Genomic DNA, 21,374 nt, shown 5'->3' with positions numbered 1-21,374 from the left:
GTAATGGCAAAGAGCACGCTCCACCTAGTAAACCTTCCGAGAAGACTCGGAGTACGGTGTTCGACCGGTTGGGAAAGAACACTGCTCAGAAGGACCTAAGGGACGTCATTGATGACAGAAGGAGGACCGTTCCGGTCGAAGGGCAGGAGCCAATCCGTCCTACCAGTCGAGTAGAAATACTCGATGTTGATACGCCGGATAGGAGTGCCCAACCAAACGGTCCCAAGAGTGTGTCCCCAGCAGTGGCCCCGGGCATCCAAGCCCAGCTTGATGCTTTAACGGCGGCAGTCCAAAGTTTGTCAAAACAACCAGTTATTGATCCGGTAGACCACAGAAATGGTAGCCCTTTTTCTGCTAGAATAAGAGCGGCCCAACCACCAAGGAAATACAAAGCACTGGTATTGCCAGTTTATACAGAAAAGGCAGACCCGGTGAGACACGTTGGGAAGTTCGAAGATCAGATGGAGCTGCTTGGGGTGAGTGATGACTACCGCTGCAGAGTCTTCCCCACCACCTTGTTAGACACTGCCCAGGAGTGGTACTGGAAGTTCAAACCCGACTCCATCACCTCTTGGGAGAGCTTTAGGAAGGAGTTCTGCAGGCAGTTCAGTACTGCCCGAACCCCTCCTGTTTATGCCAACCACTTGGTGGACATTAGGCAGGGTAAAGATGAGTCTCTCAAGAATTACATTCAAAGGTTTATGAGAGAAGCCAATCGGGCTACCGCGGTTGGAGATGAAGGGAAAATGGTTGCAATCTCCTCCGGTATTATTTATCGAAGTCCTTTGTGGGACAGCATCCACCGCCATCCAATTTCAACTTTACAGCAGTTTTTAGACCGGGAAAATAAGTACATGAAGTTGGATGACGCCATTGAGAAAGGAGAGAACGGGTTGAACAACCCAAGTGGATCAGATGAAACTTCGAAGGATAGCAGAAACGACCAAGGCGGTAGTAAGAAACGTGGGAATAACGGGTCTAACCACCGCATGAGATAAAAGCTAAGTCGGGGTCGAATGACAAGCCTACGAAGTATGAACCTCGATTCACCAACTACACCACTCTTTCGGCAACCCAAGCGGAGATCTATCTAGCCAGCCATCAGGAGGTCCCTTACCGGAGACCCCCACCAATCAAGAAGGAAATGAGTAAGAGGGATAAGAACAAGTTCTGTCGTTTCCATGGAGACTATGGTCACGACACGAATGAGTGTAATCACCTTAAGGATGAGATAGAGTTTCTCCTCCGGTCGGGGAAGTTAAAAAAGTATAAGGCAGAGAAGACCCAGGGAGAGGGGAGCAGCAATAATCCTGGGTTCAAGCGGCAACGTCCCCACCTTTACAACTTGAACCTGTGGACTTCACACTAGATACATGTGACGCCCCACATCACTATGGCTGCTTTCTGGAATGACGACTGGCCCTACAAACCAAGACGAGTCTTTCCAGCGTGCTTTGTCCTCACTCGCACACTTCCTGGGAAAACTTCCCAGGAGGTCACCCATCCCTAGATTACTCCAGGCCAAGCACGCTTAACCATGGAGTTCTCAAGTGATGGGCTACCGAAAAGAAGATGCATCTTCCTGATATAGGTAGTACCCATCAATCCATTTAAGCCCTCTTCAACTGTGTAGTCCCATACCTACACAGTCTTAGAATCATTACACTTGACCTTCCCCAGGCGGTGTGGGATTGCACAGCTTACCCGGTCTTTCCCCTTACGGATCACGGGATTCTGACTGTCACAATACAATATGTGGAGGACCGCATCTTGCTGGGGATAGCAACAAGGCGAGAGAGAGGTATGCTCGCACCCTTCGTCATGAGTTGGGTGCGGCATCCACCTCCGAGGTCATGACAGTGGAGGAGCGACCATCCAAGAACCCAAGGTATGAAAGTGAGTCCCTCACTTTCACTGAAGAAGATGCTAAGCACGTGAGGTATCCTCACAATGACCCCCTTGTTGTGACAGTCCAAATAGCTAATATGAAGGTGAAAAGATGTCTGGTTGATACGGGAAGCTCCGTAAACATTATTTATAAGTCTTCTTTTGAAAAAATGAAGCTATCCATCAATGACTTGAAGCCATGCTCTCACGTCATTTATGGGTTTACTGGAGAGGGACTGTCACCAGCTGGGACAATAAAGTTACCAGTCACCACGGGGGAAGCCCCCAAGTATGAAACCGTGATGACTGAGTTTTTGATTGTTGACTGCCCGTCTGCCTACAATGTGGTTATTGGTCGACCACTACTCACCAATTTGCATGCAGTAGTTTCAATTTGGCACCTATCCATGAAGTTCCCGACCAGCGCTGGCATAGGCTACGTCCAAGGAGACCAAAGGGAAGCTAGAGAGTGATATAATGCCTCGATAGCTAAGGCGGAGAAGGGTGCCAAGGAGAACAACATGATTGTGAGTGTTGAAAAAGAGGAGGTGGATGAGATGGTTGTAGACCAGAGTCTTGTAGTAGTGAACGATGAAGAGATGTTGGAGGAGTGTGGCCAGGAGAGCACTCCTAGTTTAAAAGAGCAGAAGACCCCATCAGGTGATGAAGTCACCAAATAGGGCGTTTGTAACGACCCAAATTCACAAATAAGGCTTAAGGGCCTTGATTAGTGTGCCGGGAGGGCATGATGGGAATTATGTGTGATTTTTATGATTAAGATTCATGATTATGATTTTAAGCATGTTATATGACTATGTGAATTATGTTATGTGATAATTATGATGTGTGAATTGTACCACGTGGGTGCTGTGATACCAATGTGATGCACGTGTCGAGAGGGTCCTAGAAAACTAGATAATGGTAACTGGTGATTTGGTAACCTGCGTAATTGTTAGTAACCATAGAGAGTAACAGGTTTTATGGGGAAAGTGGTAGAATTGCAAAGTTGATGAAAGGACTAGTATGCCCTTGAGGTTTAGGTAGGAAGGGGTATTAGTGGAAGGGTAGAATAGTCATTTGGTAGGATAAATGACCATTAGCTGAAGGGAAAAGATCATATACGTATAACACTTGGAGAAATGGGTTTAAGCTGAAATTGGAGACCTAGAGGAAGAGCAAAACTAAGAAGAAGAAGGGAGAAACTGATTTTAGCTTTTGGAAGAAGAATTAAGGGTGATTGAATTTGTCAAGCAAGCTTAGATCAAGAATACTCAGAGGTAAGATTTTGATTATGATATATCTAAGTTCTAAGTCTGAAATTTTAGACAATGAATGTGAATTGAGGCAAGTTGGTGGCTGGTTTTGTGTGAATTCAAAATTGGGAAATCAAGGGGGAAGGAGGTTTAGAGCTGGAGGTTGGACTCACCACTCAAGGTAAGGTTTCTGTGTGATTATTAGGCTTGTTTCTGTTAAGGTTTAGGGAGTTTGGAGTGTGGTTTGTGTTTGAGTTCAAGTTGTTCTTAATTTTCTTGTTTGAGTTACTAAGTATGAAATTCAAGAGTGAATCTTGGGAATAATTGTGTGAATGGGCTTGGGCATGATGTTTCTAGGTTGTTGTGAGGTTTGTTATGGATTTAGAGTTGGTTTTGGGACTTAGGATGGAGTTTGGGGTGATTCGGAGTGAGTTAGGCTCGGGAAAAACGCGAAGGCAAACCCAGAATTCTGGGCCTGCGAAGGCGTGCCGCGGCACAGTTTTTGTGTGCCGCGGCGTGGGGCCCCTGACTTGCTGGGTGCCGCGGCACAAGAAAGCTGTGCCGTGGCACAAGGCCAATTTCAGGACATCAATTTTGGCAATTTTAGGCCTTCGCTCCGGGGGTTCGGGGGATGTCTCCGGGGTATGGTTTTAAGGTTTTTGGGGGTCCCGAGAGTGTGGATTAGGTTCTGGGAAGGTAACTTTGTATTGATTAGTGACAAAGGATGTTTCATTTGTGTTGTGATTAGGACTTTGGAGAGGCTCGTGGTAGAGGACCGTGCTCGCGGCTTCGTGGCATTGGAAACCAATGAATTGAAAGGTAAGAAAGCTACACCAGAGTATGTGGTTAGGTTGGGACTAAGTGCTCCCTATGTATGTATGCATTGTTATGTGAATATGAATAATTATGTGGACACGATGGGACTAAGAGCTCCCTATATTTGTATATCATGTCGTGTGATGGTATTATTATGCCATAGGACATGCAATTACCGGCCTAAGGGTGTCGGAATCAATATTTGCGCATTGAGGCGCGGCTCGGCCACTGGGAGCTGAGGCAGCTTATCTGTCACTGAGCTTGGTTAAGCTGGCCAGAGTCAGTGAGTATTACACTGGGGGCGGCCCTAATGAGTCGAAGACAGTGTGTTAAATAGAGGGTGCGACTAAGGGCGCCAACCCTGAATGTTATTTGGTGGATATGACAATCTATTGGTTATGAACGTGAATATTGTGCTATGAATATAGTTGATTGACTGTTTGGATGACAAACTGTTATTACTGATTGGATTAATGTTATGAAATGTTGAATTCTTAGTTGAGCATTGTGAAATATTTGATAAGTGTTGCTGATCTTGCTATGTTATTATGCTTTCTTGCTGGGCCTTGGCTCACGGGTGCTACGTGGTGCAGGTAAAGGCAAGGGCAAGCTGGACCTAGCCTGAGGTGGAGAGCTCCAAGGTGAAATGTACATAGCTAGCCGTTCGATCTCCACGATCGAGGAGTGGACCAGGACAGGGACTACCTAATTGCTTGTTTTGCCTTAGTATGGCTGGTTATTGTATCTGAGTCTTACAATTTCTATAAACGATCTTTAAACTAATTTTTAAATTGGGATCCCGTGTAATCGGATAATGTTTCTTAATGAAAACGTAACTTTTGAGACCAAAACACTTTTAACCCTAGTTCCTCTACTGTTTCCTTAACACGCTTTTACTTTAATGACTTGATTAGCAAGTCTGGCACTTTATAAACACACAGTGTAACGGTCTTGGCTATCCAGGGCGTTACAGCGTTGCCCAAAGCGAGGGAAGAGATATTGATCCTCGCTTTGGGGATTATGAGAGTGATGTGGGACCGTCCGAGGAGTTAGAGGAGATCCCTATAGATGAGAATGACCCGACGAGAGGGGTCAAGATTGGGAAGAAGTTGAAAGCTGAGGTGAGAGTACAGCTGATAGAATTCTTGCGAAGAAATCAAGATGTCTTCGCCTAGTCTCACAAGGATATGGTGGGTATCTCACCAACTGTGATCAGCCACGTGCTCAACGTGGATGAAAGATATCCAGCGGTACAGCAGAAGAGGAGGTTGCTTGACAAGGATCGAGCAAAGGCTCTTAAGGAGGAGGTAGAGCGATTGAAGGAGAACGGGTTTATTAGAGAGGCATACTACCCAGCTTGGGTTTCAAACCTAGTATTGGTGCCCAAACCCAATGGAAAGTGGAGGACTTGTGTAGATTTTACCGATCTAAACAAAGCGTGCCCGAAGGATTGCTTTCCTTTACCAAGAATAGACCAGTTGGTAGATGCAACCTCTGGTCACGAGACTTTGTCCTTCATGGATGCGTATTCGGGGTACAATCAGATCAGCATGCATCCTCCTGATGAAGAGCATACTAGCTTCCGAACGGATATAGGGCTGTATTATTATAGAGTGATGCCCTTCGGATTAAAGAATGCAGGAGCTACCTACCAACGCTTGGTGAATGGTATGTTTCGTGACTTAATCGGCAAGAGCATGGAGGTATACGTAGACGATATGCTGGTGAAGTCAAAGGAAGCTGAGGGGCATGTGGGAGACTTATAGGAGTGCTTTGCAATATTAAGGAGGTATAACATGAAGTTAAACCCCCTCAAGTGTTCATTTGGAGTGGGTTCTGGAAAATTCCTTGGGTTTATTGTTAACTCCCGAGGAATAGAGGCAAACCCAGAGAAGATCAAGGCTCTCATAGAGATGAAGTCTCCGACAAGAATAAAAGATGTGCAAAGCTTAACTGGGCGGATTGCAGCTCTAAGCAGGTTCGTTTCGAAATCAACGGACAAGTGCGTCCCGTTCTTTAACCTGCTTAAAGGAGGCAAGAAGTTTGAGTGGACCGCAGAGTGTGAACAAGCCTTCCAGGCGATAAAGGAGCATTTTGCCAAACCTCCTGTTCTTTCTAAGCCAGTGGATTGAGAAGACCTATTCATGTATATAGCAGTCACGGAACACGCTGTTAGTGCTGCCTTAGTACATGAGGAGGATAAGGTGCAGCACCCGGTATATTACATTAGCAAGCGATTGATAGGAGCGGAGTCCCGATACCCCATGATCGAAAAGTTGGCCTACTGCTTGGTGCTTGCGTCACGAAAATTGCGGCCATACTTTCAGGCACACCCCATCAAGGTCCTTACTGACCAGCCTCTTCGCCAAGTTTTACAGAAGCCGGAGTCGTCTGGTCGGCTACTTAAATGGGCGGTCGAGCTAGGCCAGTTTGAAATTAAGTACCAACCAAGGACTGCTATTAAAGGTCAAGCTTTGGCAGATTTCATCGCTGAATGTACCGGAATCGTTGAGGTCCCCGACCAGCAGGAGAGTGTTACTGGGCCAAAAGAAGAAATTCCTACTTGGCAACTTTTCGTTGATGGATCGTCAAATGAGCACCATTCAGGAGCTGGGATTATACTAGTCACACCAGAAAAGCACCGAATTCATTGTGCACTAAGATTCGGATTTAATGCTTCTAACAACGAAGCGGAGTATGAGGCCCTCTTAGCAGGCTTGTGACTGGCTAGAGATGTACGTGCCCGGTTAGTGGAGATAAATAGTGATTCCCAATTGGTGGTTTATCAAGTATTGGGGGAGTACCAGGCAAGGGGCCTGCGCATGGTGGCATACTTAAACAAAACCAAGGATTTGCTAACCCAGTTCGAGGAGTATACCATCAAGTTAGTACCAAGGGAGCAGAATTCCAATGTCGATGCTCTAGCAAAGCTTGCTAGTGCAAAGGATGCCGAAACTCTAAATATAGTACCAGTGGAATACTTGGCGGAGCCGAGCATTGATAGACAAGAGGCCATGCCAATTACGATAGCCGACACCTGGATGACTCCCATCATTGCTTACCTTGAGCAAGGGACCCTCCCAGATGGTCGTAATGAAGCAAGGAAGGTTATGAGGCAAGCTGCTAGATACACCATGGTGGATGGAGTGTTGTATAGGAGAGGATACTCCTTGCCTCTACTCAGGTGCATAACGCCCGACCAGTCGAAGAGCTTATTAGCTGAGGTGCATGAGGGGTTTTGTGGAGATCATGCTGGGGGGCAGAGCCTATCTAAAAACATCTTGAGGCAAGGATTTTTCTGGCCTACTATGAACGAGGACTCTATGGAATATGTGAAAAGGTGTGACAAGTGCCAAAGATTTAAGTTCATATAATTATTTATAACAATGCAACATAACATAATTAGTTGTTCATGTGAACACTGTTGACCCACGATTTGGCCAACTGACACGGAGTCGAAACGCGATTGATATGAACGAGTATATAGAAAAGAACATAATGACAAAAGTAAATAAAACACAGCAATTTATAGTGGTTCGGCCCCAAGATCTGGTAATGACCTACGTCCACTTAGACTGATATTGATATAAGAATCAGAAGGGTGATCAAAGAACCTGGGTTCACTGAGTTTCACCAACCTCTGAAAAGCAATACAAGTTCACTTGGAAGATTACTATAGTTTTGAATGATTAAAAAGTGAAAAAAGGTCCCTTCCTTTGAGTTATCTCTTGCTATTTATAGGCTCAAGGAGGGTTACAAGAGATTGTTACAGATATTCTTCCCTGAATAATCGGATATCCAAAAGATTGTATGAGATAAATTCGGGATTCATAAAGATCTTCCCATAAAAGTTGCCTTGTACACGGAACCATCGACCAGTCTGGTCGCAGGTAAGAGGGCTTACCCTGCCTCTACTGTGTCTTCTGGTCGATGTTTTAGCAGACGCTTCCAGGTGTCAGCCACGTGTCCAGAGATTATTTGCCACGTCACCAATACTGATTTATTGGATAACATTTGCCCCCCAAAGTTTATTTACTACGAACAGCAAATAAACTTTGAACGAACGACTCTTCGGTAACCCCTCCTAACGTGTCAGAACCCTTCGTGTGCTTTCGAAAAAAGCAATCCACTCCTGTCTAATCATGTCTTTTCAGTTCCCCAGAAACGATTTCGATGGCCATCCCATTTTCCCATACTTTGAAAAAGGAAAACTAATTATTACACTTTTTTAATATCAGAGACAAACTTATATATGACCGTCGGAGCCTCTTCTTTCTTTTTACGCACGCCACTATCTTTGCAGAAAACCCTAAAAACCAGAGCTTTAGCCTTCTCTGGAGACTGTTTTCCTGCACTTCCAAGACTCAGACCGCGAACTCTTTAATCTCCGAAGACCGTTCTTCCACCTTCGTGATCACTTTTCTTGGTAAGTTTTCGAAACCCCATGCTTCTAATTCCTCACGGTGCATGCTTCTGGTGGTCTACTGTTTAGGTCTTTTTTGTTTCTGGTTTAAGATTCTTGTAGACAGGACGTTTTGTAGGCAAAATAGATTTACGAGTTAGTTTAAAATCTAGGATCATGCTTTTTAGGACGTAAAACCGAAGTAACATTTCGATTTTTAAGCCAGTTGAAAAATAAATTTTTCCCGCCCTAAGGGGAGTTGAAAAAGCTTTCTCGGAAAAACTTTTTACTTTCACCCTTTGATCCGTTTTTCAAACTGTTCGTGTAGAAAGATCCAGCTTTTTGTTAGAATGCTGTTGTATAAAAGCCTAACTTTTATACTCGACCAGCGTTATTCTAAAAAGCCCTTTAAAGTTCTATATCCTCACCTCCCCATTCTTCTGTTTGCAGATTTTAATGCCAGATTTGTGGGGAGGTGAAAGACCCATCGACGACAACCTTCTCGCCCAGCTGCTCGAGGGAGAAGAACAGCCAGCTGACCGCGTCCACGAGATTCCTTTCTCGCGATCCTCTTCCAGACCTCACCCTTCTGCTCTCATGGCCCGCTCCAAATCTACTGGCAAGAAAAGACCTGAGCCCGAAAGTAACCCAAATTCTCCTGCCCAGCCTGATTCGCAGGCTAGGGTTCCCTCGACCAGCGGTCGAGAAAATCTCGTTCCTGACCCTAACATCCAAACTAGAGCCCGTCCTCGACATCGGAATCCACCTGATGTCGAGTGGTATACTTCCCCAGCCAGTTCAGTGACCCCTCGAATGGTCGCTAACTGCTTCAGAAAATTCCCCCTTACGGGGGTAACCATTATACGTCCCGCCGCGGACCAGAGGGCTAACCGTCCAGGAGGGGCGAACAGCGCCTGGTCCCGGTATCACATTGAGGCGGGAGCTTATCTCCCTCTTCATCCCTTTTTTGTGGGGGTGGCCAATTATTTCGGTGTCGCCCCCTTCCAAATAACTCCAAACGGATATAGGATGCTGGCCACACTCTATATCCTGTATAAACTTAACAAATGGCCAGAACCTTCGCCCCACGAGGTCAACTATCTTTTTGACCTTAAGTCTAACCCATAGCACAACGGGACGGGCTTTTTCCATTTCTGCCACCAGGAGACCGGCCGGACGTTCTTGAGTGGTACTACCCATATATCAAACATGGGGCATTACAACAAGGAGTACTTCTTTACTCCGGACATAACCAGTAACAACTTGGCCTTCGCGAGAGGAGGTAGGAGCTTGTCTTTGACTGGTCGATATTTTAACATGGAGTGTTTCCTTTCATTTTTCTCAAACTTAATCTGTTTTTTCAGGCCCTTGGTTACGCCCGACCCCAACACCAGACATGGTGTCGAGGTCTAACACTCTGGCCAGGATGTCTGATGCAGCAAAATGTGTCAAGACCCTGATAACCGAAAAGAACTTGAGGTCATCTGGCCTCCTGGCTCCTCGCCATGAAAATAGAGGGTCCGTGGTGGACGAAGCCACTGCCGAGGGGGTTCCCGAGCAGCAACCTCCTGTGCCTTCTCCCAGGAGGAGGCCAACAGGAGTTACGATCAGGGAACCCACGGGTAGCCCTTCCGCAGAAAGGCCTTCTGCTCCCCAAGGCAAGGGGAAAGAAAAGGCCAAAGAGCCTATTGTTGACTTGGGAGAGTCCTCCGATGACAATGGTAAAGTTATTTCGCTTTTAAATGGTTTGCCAATTCCCTGTCATATGTTTGATGGGGATGGTAACTTTACATATGCTCCAAATCTAGGGCCAGACTTCTTCATGCCAGATAATGAGTATATGACTAATAGAGTCAATAGTGTAGCGACCAGTAGTTGTAGCTCGGGTTTTTACTTTATTACCTCCTTTCAGTTGTCTAACTTACTTTCACCTGCCTCCTTTTTATTAACTTGCTATGTTTATCTTCATACATATATGTCAACTCCCAACATTTTTGACATGTACCAGGCTGAGGACGAAGAGGAAGTTCCTCAACTCCAACGGAAGCCTAAGAAGAGAACTGGTGAATCCAGTCAAGGTCCTCCAGCCAAGAAGGGTCGATCAGAAGACCCTCCTCAGGGCACACCAACTGGGCAAAGTCCTGCGCCTACTGGGCGAACTCCTACCCCTCCTCCAGCTCCTTCCGAGCAGCAAAATGCTCCTGCCTCGTCGAACCCTCCAGTCGCACCTGCCAGAGAGCAGCTTTCTCGTAAAGAGGCTCATGGGGCCAGACTCATGAGCCGCGCCATTCGATCTGCCAGGGACTGCCTCGTCGCATCGGCAAAGGTGACCGTGTTAGGGCCGCAATGGTCCAAGCTGAAGAGCTGCCAGTCGACCAGATCCTGAATAGGGCTCTGAACGAAATCTCCAGCGTAAGCACTTTTTTACTCTTCAATCTTTAGTTTTTTTTAGTCCTTATGATAAGTTCTAACTCCTTTTTCTTTATACGCAGGCCTTACTTTCTGCCACTACTGCTCGTACCCGAGCCCAGGCTTACCTCGAGTAGGCCGAGGCAAAAGCCATCGAGAGGTATCAGGTGAAGGCGGCCGAGGAGCTATCGGCTGCTGAGGCTAAGCATGCCAAGGAGTTGGAGGCAGTGGTCCGAGAGAGGGATACGACGGTGACTAAGCTGTCGGAGGCTGAAGCTGCGAAGGAAGCAGCGGTCAAGTTGAGGCAGGAGTACCGAGATTTCAACAAATCTCACCTCCGCGAAATCAAGCATTTGGGGGAGGTACTCAAGACTAAGGACGAAGCCATTCTCACTCTCGGGGGCAAGGTGAAGCAGTTGGAGCTTGACAACTCCAAAAATCTGGAAAAGTACAAGAGGACGACACTCCGATGTTTCTACAATTTCTGGAAACATAATCAGGGTGCTGACTTTAGTTACCTTTCAGAGGAAGTCAGAAATGTGGAGTTGGCTCGATGTGCTGCCCAACTAGCCGAAGAGGAGGCAAGAGCTGCAACCCCTGCCACTCCAAGCGTCGCTGGTGCGGAAGAAGAAGATGATGTTGAGGACGCGACTAACCAGGATGCTGCCCAAGACCCTCCGGCCCCGAATGCCTCTTGAATTCTTCTCATTTATTTTTTCTTTCTCTTTGGGTACACGACCTACGGGTCATGGTGTAAAGACAATAGTTTCTTTTTAAACTTTGCTGCACGGGCAGTGAATCCTTTTATCTGAATAGTTACATCCAAGCAGCGATGCTTGCGGTGTAAAATCTTGAATCTTGATGCTATAATATTTTTACTTCTTATAACATTTGTCCGTATGACCGAACTTAGCATAGTACTTTTCCATGATTTAACAAAACATAAGTTTTGAAAAATACTCTAAGTACTGTAGCATGCTTTCACTTATTTCATGTGTTTACATACCTTAAGAGTATGCTTTGCTATCGATGTGCCTTATATGCCCCCCAAGTGATCGATGAGCTTTAGGTCCTTGGTCACTTACCCTGACCATGGCTTGTTCGAACATTTCTGTTCGTATGAAAATTGATACTTGTAATACAGCAAAACAACACACGTAATGAACAAATACTTGTAAATATAAATTCACAAAGGTTGGCAAGAATGACTGGCTGAGCACAGTCCCTTATAATCTCGTATTAAAAATGGACTAAACATGTCTTTACGAGTGATTCTGAAGTAGAATCTTACATATACGAGAAGTTAGCCATACAATGTGGCTAACCCTCTTTGCAAAACTTGTAAAAATTAGAAAGAAAAATTTAAACAAGCCAGTCCTTTAAGAAGGACTGTTCATTGATAATACTTGCGCAGGTGTTCTCCATTCCAATAGCGCGGAACGAGATCTCCGTTTAGGCGTGCAAGTTTGTAGGTGCCTGGGTGAAGGACTTCTTCAATCTGATAAGGTCCTTCCCAGTTAGGCCCGAGCACTCCAGGAGTGGGGTCGCGGGTATTTAAGAAAACTCGTCGTAGCACCAGGTCACCGACGTTGAATTTTCTTTCTTTAACTTTGGAGTTAAAGTACCGGGCGACTTTTTGCTGGTAAGCAGCAACTCGAAGTTGAGATTTTTGTCGTATTTCGTCGATCGAGTCTAGGGACTCCATCATTAACTGGGTGTTCTGGTCCTGGTCGTAAGCTAAACGCCGATGTGAGGGGGGATCTAACTCGACAGGCAACATGGCCTCATATCCATAGGCCAAGGCAAATGGGGTATGGCCTGTTGCTGTTCGGTGAGATGTTCTATACGACCATAGGACTTCAGGCAGCTGTTCTGGCCACGCTCCTTTAGCTTCTTCAAGTCTTTTCTTCAGGGTGTCTTTGAGGGTTTTGTTCACGGCTTCAACTTGCCCATTCGCTTGGGGGTGTGCGACTGAAGAAAAACTTTTAATAACGCCATGCCTTTCGCAGAAATCGGTGAATAAGTAGCTGTCAAACTGGGTCCCGTTGTCTGAAACTATCTTCCTGGGCAGACCATACCAGCATACAATGTTCTTGATGACGAAGTCAAGGACTTTCTTGGTCGTGATGGTTGCGAGTGGTTCAGCTTCGGCCCATTTGGTGAAGTAATCAACTGCCACAACTGCGTACTTTACTCTGCCTTTCCCTGTGGGAAGGGATCCAATCAAATCTATCCCCCATACCGCGAAAGGCCACGGGCTCTGCATCTGTTTTAGTTCATTTGGAGCTGCTCGTGGAATCTTGGAGAACCTTTGACATTTGTCGCATCTTCGTACATACTCCATCGAATCCTCGTTCATTGTTGGCCAGAAGTAGCCTTGCCTTAGAATCTTTTTTGCCAAACTCTGCCCCCCAGCGTGATCCCCGTAGAAGCCTTCATGCACCTCCCTCATGAGTTCCTTAGCTTTTTCTGGTGTAACGCACCTGAGTAGTGGCATTGAATATCCTCTTCGGTATATAATGCCATCGACCAGTATGTACCTAACGGCCAACCTTTGCAGAGTTCTGGCTTTGTTTCTATCTGTTGGCAATGTGCCATTCGTCAGATACTCCAAGTATGGCGTCATCCACGTATCTTCTATACGAATTTCCATATTGGCTTCGGCCGTTTCAATGCTTGGCTTACTCAGTCTTTCTACTGGAACTATGTTCAAGGTATCAGCATCCTTTGCGCTCGCAAGTTTAGCCAGGGCATCTGCATTCGAATTCTGGTCTCGTGGAATTTGCTGGAGGGTGTACTTTGTAAACTGGGCTAGTAAATCCTTCGTTTTATTCAGGTAGGTCATCATCTTTAAGCCCCGCGCTTGATATTCTCCCAGGACTTGATTCACGACTAGCTGAGAGTCACTGTAAATATCAAGTGTCTTTATGCTCATATCTTTGGCCATTCTCAGTCCAGCGAGGAGTGCTTCGTATTCCGCTTCATTGTTTGATGCTGCGAAGTCGAACCTGATTGCGCAGTGAAACCGATGCCCTTCCGGCGTTATCAATATCACTCCCGCTCCAGCGTGGGATTCGTTGGATGACCCATCCGTGAATAGCTTCCACGAAGGAGTTATATCTTGAGGTACGGGCACTTCACACTGATCGCACTGCTCCCTGCCTGAGAGTTCGGTGAACTCCGCAACAAGATCGGCCAAGACTTGTCCCTTTATTGCTGCTCGCGGTGAATAAGTTACATCGAACTGCCCTAGTTCGACTGCCCATTTTAACAATCTTCCAGCCGCCTCAGGTTTTTGGAGGACTTGCCGAAGGGGCTGGTCGGTTAAAACTGTGATAGGATGGGCTTGGAAGTAAGGACGCAATTTCCTGGAGGCTAGAATTAAGCAATATGCTAACCTTTCGATTGGCGGATATCTTAATTCTGCACCAATAAGCCGTTGCTGATATAATAGACTGCTTTCTGTATGCCTTCTTCTTCCCGTACTAGTACCGTACTAGCAGCAACTTCAGTAATCGCCAGGTATATATACAAAGTTTCTCCTTCGATTGGCTTTGACAAGATGGGAGGTTGCGCCAAATGAACTTTTAAGGCCTGGAAGGCCTGCTCGCAGTCTCCTGTCCATTCAAACTTCTTATTGCCCCTGAGTAGATTGAAGAAAGGGACACACTTGTCAGTTGATTTGGAGATGAATCTACTCAGGGCAGCGATCCTCCCAGTCAAACTTTGTACATCTTTGATTTTCTCTGGCGACTTCATGTCGATCAGGGCCTTTATCTTGTCAGGGTTGGCTTCGATTCCTCTTGAGTTTACTATAAACCCTAAAAACTTCCCTGATCCGACTCCAAAGGAACATTTGAGGGGATTCAACTTCATCTGGTACTTATTTAACACATTAAAGCACTCTTGTAGATTCCTCACGTGTCCTTCTGATTTCTTAGACTTTACCAGCATATCATCCACATATACCTCCATGTTTACACCGATCAGCTCTTTAAACATGTGGTTGACCAGCCGTTGGTAAGTCGCACCTGCGTTTTTCAGTCCGAAGGGCATGACTTTGTAACAGTATAAGCCCGTATCGGTCCGAAAGCTGGTGTGATCTTCGTCAGGGGGATGCATGCTAATCTGGTTGTAGCCTGAATATGCATCCATGAATGAGAGGATTTCGTGTCCTGCAGTTGCATCGACCAGCTGGTCGATCCTTGGGAGTGGAAAGCAGTCTTTTGGGCATGCTTTATTGAGGTCCGTAAAATCTACACAGGTACGCCACTTGCCGTTAGGCTTGGGGACCAGTACTGGATTCGAGACCCACGAAGGATAAAACGCTACCCTAATGAATCCATTCTCCTTAAGTTTTTCGACTTCTTCCTTCAAGGCTCTTGATCTATCTCTATCGAGCAGCCTTCTCTTTTGTTGCACGGGTGGGAAAGTTTTGTCTATGTTCAAGACATGGTTGATTACCGTAGGATCTATCCCCACCATGTCTTGATGTGACCAGGCGAAAACTTCCTGGTTCCTACGCAAGAATTCCACCAGCGCATGCTTCGTGGTAGACTCTAAATTTTTCCCAACCTTCACGACTCTGGTCGGGTCTTTATTGTCGAGTTGGACCTCCTCCAGGTCCTCGACGGGTCCAAAATTTTCTTCAAAATCCCCAAAGCGAGGATCCAAATCTCTATCCTCACTTTGGGCAACACCCTATTTGTTGGCTTCACCATCTGATTGGGCTTGCTTATCTACTGCCATCTGCAACTGGTCTAAGGTAGTGCTCCTTGGTGTTCCATTTTTCGCCTTTGTGATTGAGGCGTTGTAGCACTCCCTAGCTTCCCTTTGGTTTCCTAAGATGCGTCCTACTCCCGCGTCTGTTGGGAATTTCATGGCTAGGTGCCACATAGAGATGACGGCCCGTAGACCGACCAGTATGGGTCTTCCGATAACGGCGTTGTATGCCGAAGGACAATCGACCACTACAAAGGTGGCGAATAATGTCCTTGTTGCGGGCGCTGTACCCGTCGTTACTGGAAGCTTGATCATCCCGGCCGGGGCGAGTCCTTCTCCAGAGAAGCCATATATTGTTTGATTGTAGGGCTCCAAATCCTTTACGGATAGCTTCATGCGTTCCAGTGTTGACTTATACAGGATGTTCACTGAACTTCTTGTATCGATCAGTACTCTCTTTACCATCATATTGGCCATCTGGATGTCCACGACCAGCGGATCGGAATGTGGGAACCGGACGTGTCGGGCATCGCCTTCAGAGAAGGTAATCTCATCCTCCTCTGATCGAGCCTTTTTTGGTGCACGATCCTCCACAGTCATCATCTCGATGTCCTGGTCGTGGCGCAGAGTCCGAGCATATCGTTCTCTGGCCTTTCCACTATTTCCCGCGAGGTGAGGGCCTCCACAGATGGTTAAGAGTGTTCTGGCCACGGGGGCAGGCTGTAAGGGTGGCGAGCGTTGGCGTGTGGACGCTTGCTCGTTGCCACCTGGAGCTTCTCGTTGGGAACTTCCCGAGGCCCGTACGTACCTTCTCAAGTGTCCTTGTCTAATAAGGAACTCGATTTCTTCTTTTAACTGGTTGCATTCGTTAGTGTCATGTCCGTAGTCGTTATGGTAACGACAGAACTTGGTAGTGTCTCTTTTCGAAATGTCCTTTCGAATGGGTCCAGGTTTCTTGTAAGGCACACTAGAGCTTGTGGCTTGGTAAACCTCTCCCCGAGACTCAACGAGGGCAGTATAGTTAGTGAACCTAGGTTCATAACGATTACCCTTGGCTCGTTTGTTGTCGGAGGCGGAAGGCTCGTTATACGACCGTTTCCCACCATTCTTGCCATTACTGTTGCCATTTCCGTTACCTTTCCCGTTGCCGTTAGGTTTAGAACTATTGGCGGCTTTAGCGGGTTCGGCGGCTTTCTTACCCTTGTTCGAGGGTTTTCTATCATCAGCAATGGCCTCTTCGAGCTTGATGTAACGATCAGCTCGGTCCAAAAACTCCTGGGTTGTTTTAACTCCTTCCTTTCGGAGACTTTTCCAGAGGGGAGAGCAACGTTTTACCCCCGCGGTAATAGCCATCATCTTGCCTTCGTCTCCTACTGTTTTCGCTCCAGCTGCCGCTCGCATAAAACGTTGGACGTAATCCTTTACTGACTCTCCGTCCTGCTGGCGAATCTCGACTAGCTGGTTTGCTTCGGTTGGGTGCACACGACCCGCATAGAACTGTCCGTAGAACTCCCTTACGAACATTTCCCAGGAAACTATGCTTGCAGGCGGAAACTTAAAGAACCACTCTTGGGCCGCTTCAGAAAGTGTTGCAGGGAATATTCTGCACCGAGCATCTTCGGACACTTTCTGAATGTCCATCTGAATCTCAAACTTATTCACATGTGAGACTGGGTCCCCATATCCATCAAAGTCTGGGAGCGTAGGCATCTTGAACTTGCTGGGAGTTTCAGCATTAGCTATCCTTTGGACGAAATGAGTGTCTTTCCTCCTATCGTGGTCGATGTAAGAAGTCCTTCCTTCGACCAGCTGCTGCACAGCCTGATTGAGTGCGTCTATCTGGGCTTGCACTGCGGTAGGAATTGTGGTGACCTCTGTTGCTGGGGGGATATTCTCGCCGTGCTTCTCGCGACGATCATTGAGCACATCTCTCAGGTCCTCCTCCCTTCTTCGCTGCTCGCTACCACCGAGCAGGTTGAAGACATTATTTTGTCTGAGCTGCCCCCCAGCATCCCGTCTATTTGGCTGGTCGTCTTGAGGTACTTGGCTCTTGCTTTTACCTCTTTCTCCATTCCTCTCGCCGACATTTCCCTTGCCTGAGTCAGCTTCATTATATCCGTGGCCATCTCTGAATCTTGACTGGCTATGGTGAGATCGGCTGTTCCCTCGAGGCCTGTCCCTGGCTGAACCATCCCGAGCGTTAGAGGGTGGTCTGCGCTGGTCGTGGTGTCCCCGTGCATCAGCGTGCCGTGGGGGGCCCCGGACCGCAGAGCCTAACTCAGAGTCTCTCCTGTTGCCAGGAGGGTATCGACCTCTGTTCGGTAGGTTCGGCCCATCATCCCCATGGCGTCTAGGGCTGCGAGGCTGATGCTCGGCCCTATTCTGCCTCTGTGGCGGGGGATTATCTCGAGCAGCTTGGGATGGTGGCTGCGCCTCAGGGTCCTGTGGGACATCATCATGAGGCATCTGAGGCTGCTCGGGCCTTTGCAGACTTGAAGGCTGAATCGGTGGGCTCGGATTAGGACCCCTTTGGGGTGGCCCATTCACTGGTTGGTCAGGCTGTGAAGCAGGTGCAGCTTGATTTCTTGCCAACAGCAAGGCTGCCTCCAAGGCTGCCATGGCTTCGCTCTGGCGGCGATCCACCTCCACCTGTCTTTCGCTCAATTCCGCGCGCTGCCTTTCTATCTCCTGCTGCTGCCGCGCCATAACTTCAGCGGTGGTCTCCTGACTGGCCCTCAGATTAGCCAGTTCTTCTTGCAACGCGCCCATAGTACTCTTCAGTGTCGCATCGTCCATCTCCTCCTCTTCAAAGTCCAGTTGAGGCTCATCCTCCGCCATGGTTGCAGGGGGAGGAGGAGGTGGCGGGTTAGATGGTGCAGCGGCGGCCGCCTGCCCAGTTTTCTTTCCTGCTTTCGCCATTGGTTTTCTTTACAACAATAAGTCAATCTCTCAATGAAAGCACCAGAATGTTGACCCATGATTTGGCCAACTGACACGGAGTCGAAACGCGATTGATATGAACGAGTATATAGAAAAGAACGTAATGAAAAAAGTAAAGAAAACACAGCAATTTATAGTGGTTCGGCCCCAAGATCTGGTAATGACCTACGTCAACTTAGACTGATATTGATATAAGAATCAGAAGGGTGATCAAAGAACCTGGGTTCACTGAGTTTCACTAACCTCTGAAAAGCAATACAAGTTCACTTGGAAGATTGCTATAGTTTTGAATGATTAAAAAGTGAAAAAAGGTCCCTTCCTTTGAGTTATCTCTTGCTATTTATAGGCTCAAGGAGGGTTACAAGAGATTGTTACAGATATTCTTCCCTGAATAATCGGATATCCAAAAGATTGTATGAGATAAATTCGGGATTCATAAAGATCTTCCCATAAAAGTTGCCTTGTACACGGAACCATCGACCAGTCTGGTCGCGGGTAAGAGGGCTTACCCTGCCTCTACTGTGTCTTCTGGTCGATGTTTTAGCAGACGCTTCCAGGTGTCAGCCACGTGTCTAGAGATTATTTGCCACGTCACCAATGCTGATTTATTGGATAACAAACACCTTACAAAATTAAACGTATCAGTTTTTTTTTTTGAACTAATTAAATTGATAATTATATCTAAATGTGTTGATTGTACCCATTATTATTCAAACTTTTAATTTTTAAACTTAGTCGATTATAATATAAAAGTACTTAAACATATGTTATGCACATCACAATGTTAAATCGAACACATATATAAATATATATATATATATATACTTTAAAACAAAATTGTGATATAAATCATTTGAAAAGCTTACCTTCCCAAAAAAAAATGGTGTCTCATAATGGCAGCTTAAAAAGTGGATATTGCATCATTTTTCTAAGAAGTGTACTTTAGATCAATACTCCTAATTCTTATATCAAATTATAAACATATTTATTTTTCTTTCAACCAATATTTTTTCTTAATGTTGCTTATCACATTGTAAACAAATGCAGATTTGTTTAAGATATATATTCAAAAAATTTGAAAATGGCAACTGCTAATATTTTATGATTATTTATTTCCTATTTTATTTGTGTAAATCAAATGTTTGATATTATTTGTGTATATTTATTCCCCTATCATTATCACTCATATTATATATTAATTGATAGATATCTTCATTTAGATCAAATATTACGGTTATGTGTATGTATTTTATTTATGGGAAGTTACAAATTTTGAAACTAAAACATATAAGAAAAGTGACTGAAGATAAGGGATTGCATTTTTATAATTTTATATATTAAAATTGTATAGATTGTATATATTTTAGTAATTAGTTTAATTGATATTATTATAGTAATTTTTTTACTTTTGTTATATATAAGTGAAAATTGACCTATTATATTTGTCAGCCCAATATTCAAAAGCAGATGGTATTATTGTTAAATAACACTTTTTGAAAAGTGTAATTTAATTTTTAATGTGATATAAACTCTATTGGTGATTTTTTTTTTTTCATGCAGTGTAGTTGGCTACACCACGTGTCATTGAGCACGAGAACGAGTGTGAATGAAAATAGTCACAAGTGCTCAATGTGGCAACTATATAATAATCTTCAACTACCTATAGTTTTTAAAGTGACATAAACTGTAATGTGTCAGAGAAGCTTTTTTTCCTTTTTGACTTAATCTCCTCCGTCAAAAAACATTGTTGTTTAAAGAAAAAACAAAAAGATAAGAGGACAATTTTCTCTTACAGAAATCAGCTATACTATTCTCTTCATCATAAATTCCTGATGTTACATACATACGTGCGTAACATCAGGAATTTATACAATACCCATACTCGTCACGGTTGCACAATGGCTAATTGACCGTATTAATTAAGTGGTCCCATAAATCAAACACATAAGATTATATGAAAACAAAAACATAAAAAGCTGAATTTAGGCTAAAAGATCTATTTTCCAACCAAAGAGACTTCCTTTTTGTTAGTTAAAAGTCCTAAGAATGAATTTTATTAATTAATACTAATAACTTCACAAAGTAGTAAATTCTTCGATAGGGAATTCACTTTAAGCCCTACCGGTAGGGCTCTCAGTGTTCTCGACCTATGAACAATTTACGGCGCGAATTTTTTTTATGACCGTATATATTGTAGTTATTTATAGCATCCTACAAATTTTCAGAAAATTCCGAATAGTTTACAGTACCGAAAACTAAGTTCAAGCATGTTGTTGCACACGTAACTAATATTTTTTATGCACGTGGAAATCAACATCAAAAGTGCCTAATTTAAAACAAAATCAAAATCATTTTGCCTAGTTACTGTGTTGTTATATTCAATTTTGTCTTCATCAAAATTTAGTTTAGTGGTCTGTTTGAATCATTTTACAAAATACAGGGTTTAAAAAAACTTTGTCAAAACACAACTTCCAAACATGTAATAAAACAAAACACATGTCCAAAAAAAATATAAACTCATTAATCATTAATAAATATTTTATTAAAATTAATAAAAAATGCCTGCAAGGAGAATAATTGCGTTGTGGGTCGGGGTTAGTAGAACAAAGCGGAGATGATAACGAAACTGTTGATAGTGACATATGCAAGACGGGTGACATATTGAGTGTCACTAAATTAAAACCCTCAATATTCATACTCCTATATTTATAATGTACTCCTTGACTCGTATATTCATAAAAACAGAACTGAACCTTCTTCTAATTCGTTCGTTGATCGATAAGAGATGGGGATACCGTGTGGTGTTGATCCAATCTACATATTCATCATTGGCTTTTTTTTTTTTAAATAAATGAAATTTCATTAATTGATTTTAAAAGCTAAAAAAAACAATCATAAACCTCACAAGAAGATAATCTAAATACAAGCGAACAAATCCAAGTACA

This window comes from Humulus lupulus, chromosome 6, assembly GCF_963169125.1.
Source record: "Humulus lupulus chromosome 6, drHumLupu1.1, whole genome shotgun sequence".
Taxonomy (NCBI): domain Eukaryota; kingdom Viridiplantae; phylum Streptophyta; class Magnoliopsida; order Rosales; family Cannabaceae; genus Humulus; species Humulus lupulus.
The sequence above is the reverse complement of the archived record's forward strand: the minus strand, read 5'-3'. Positions refer to the sequence as shown.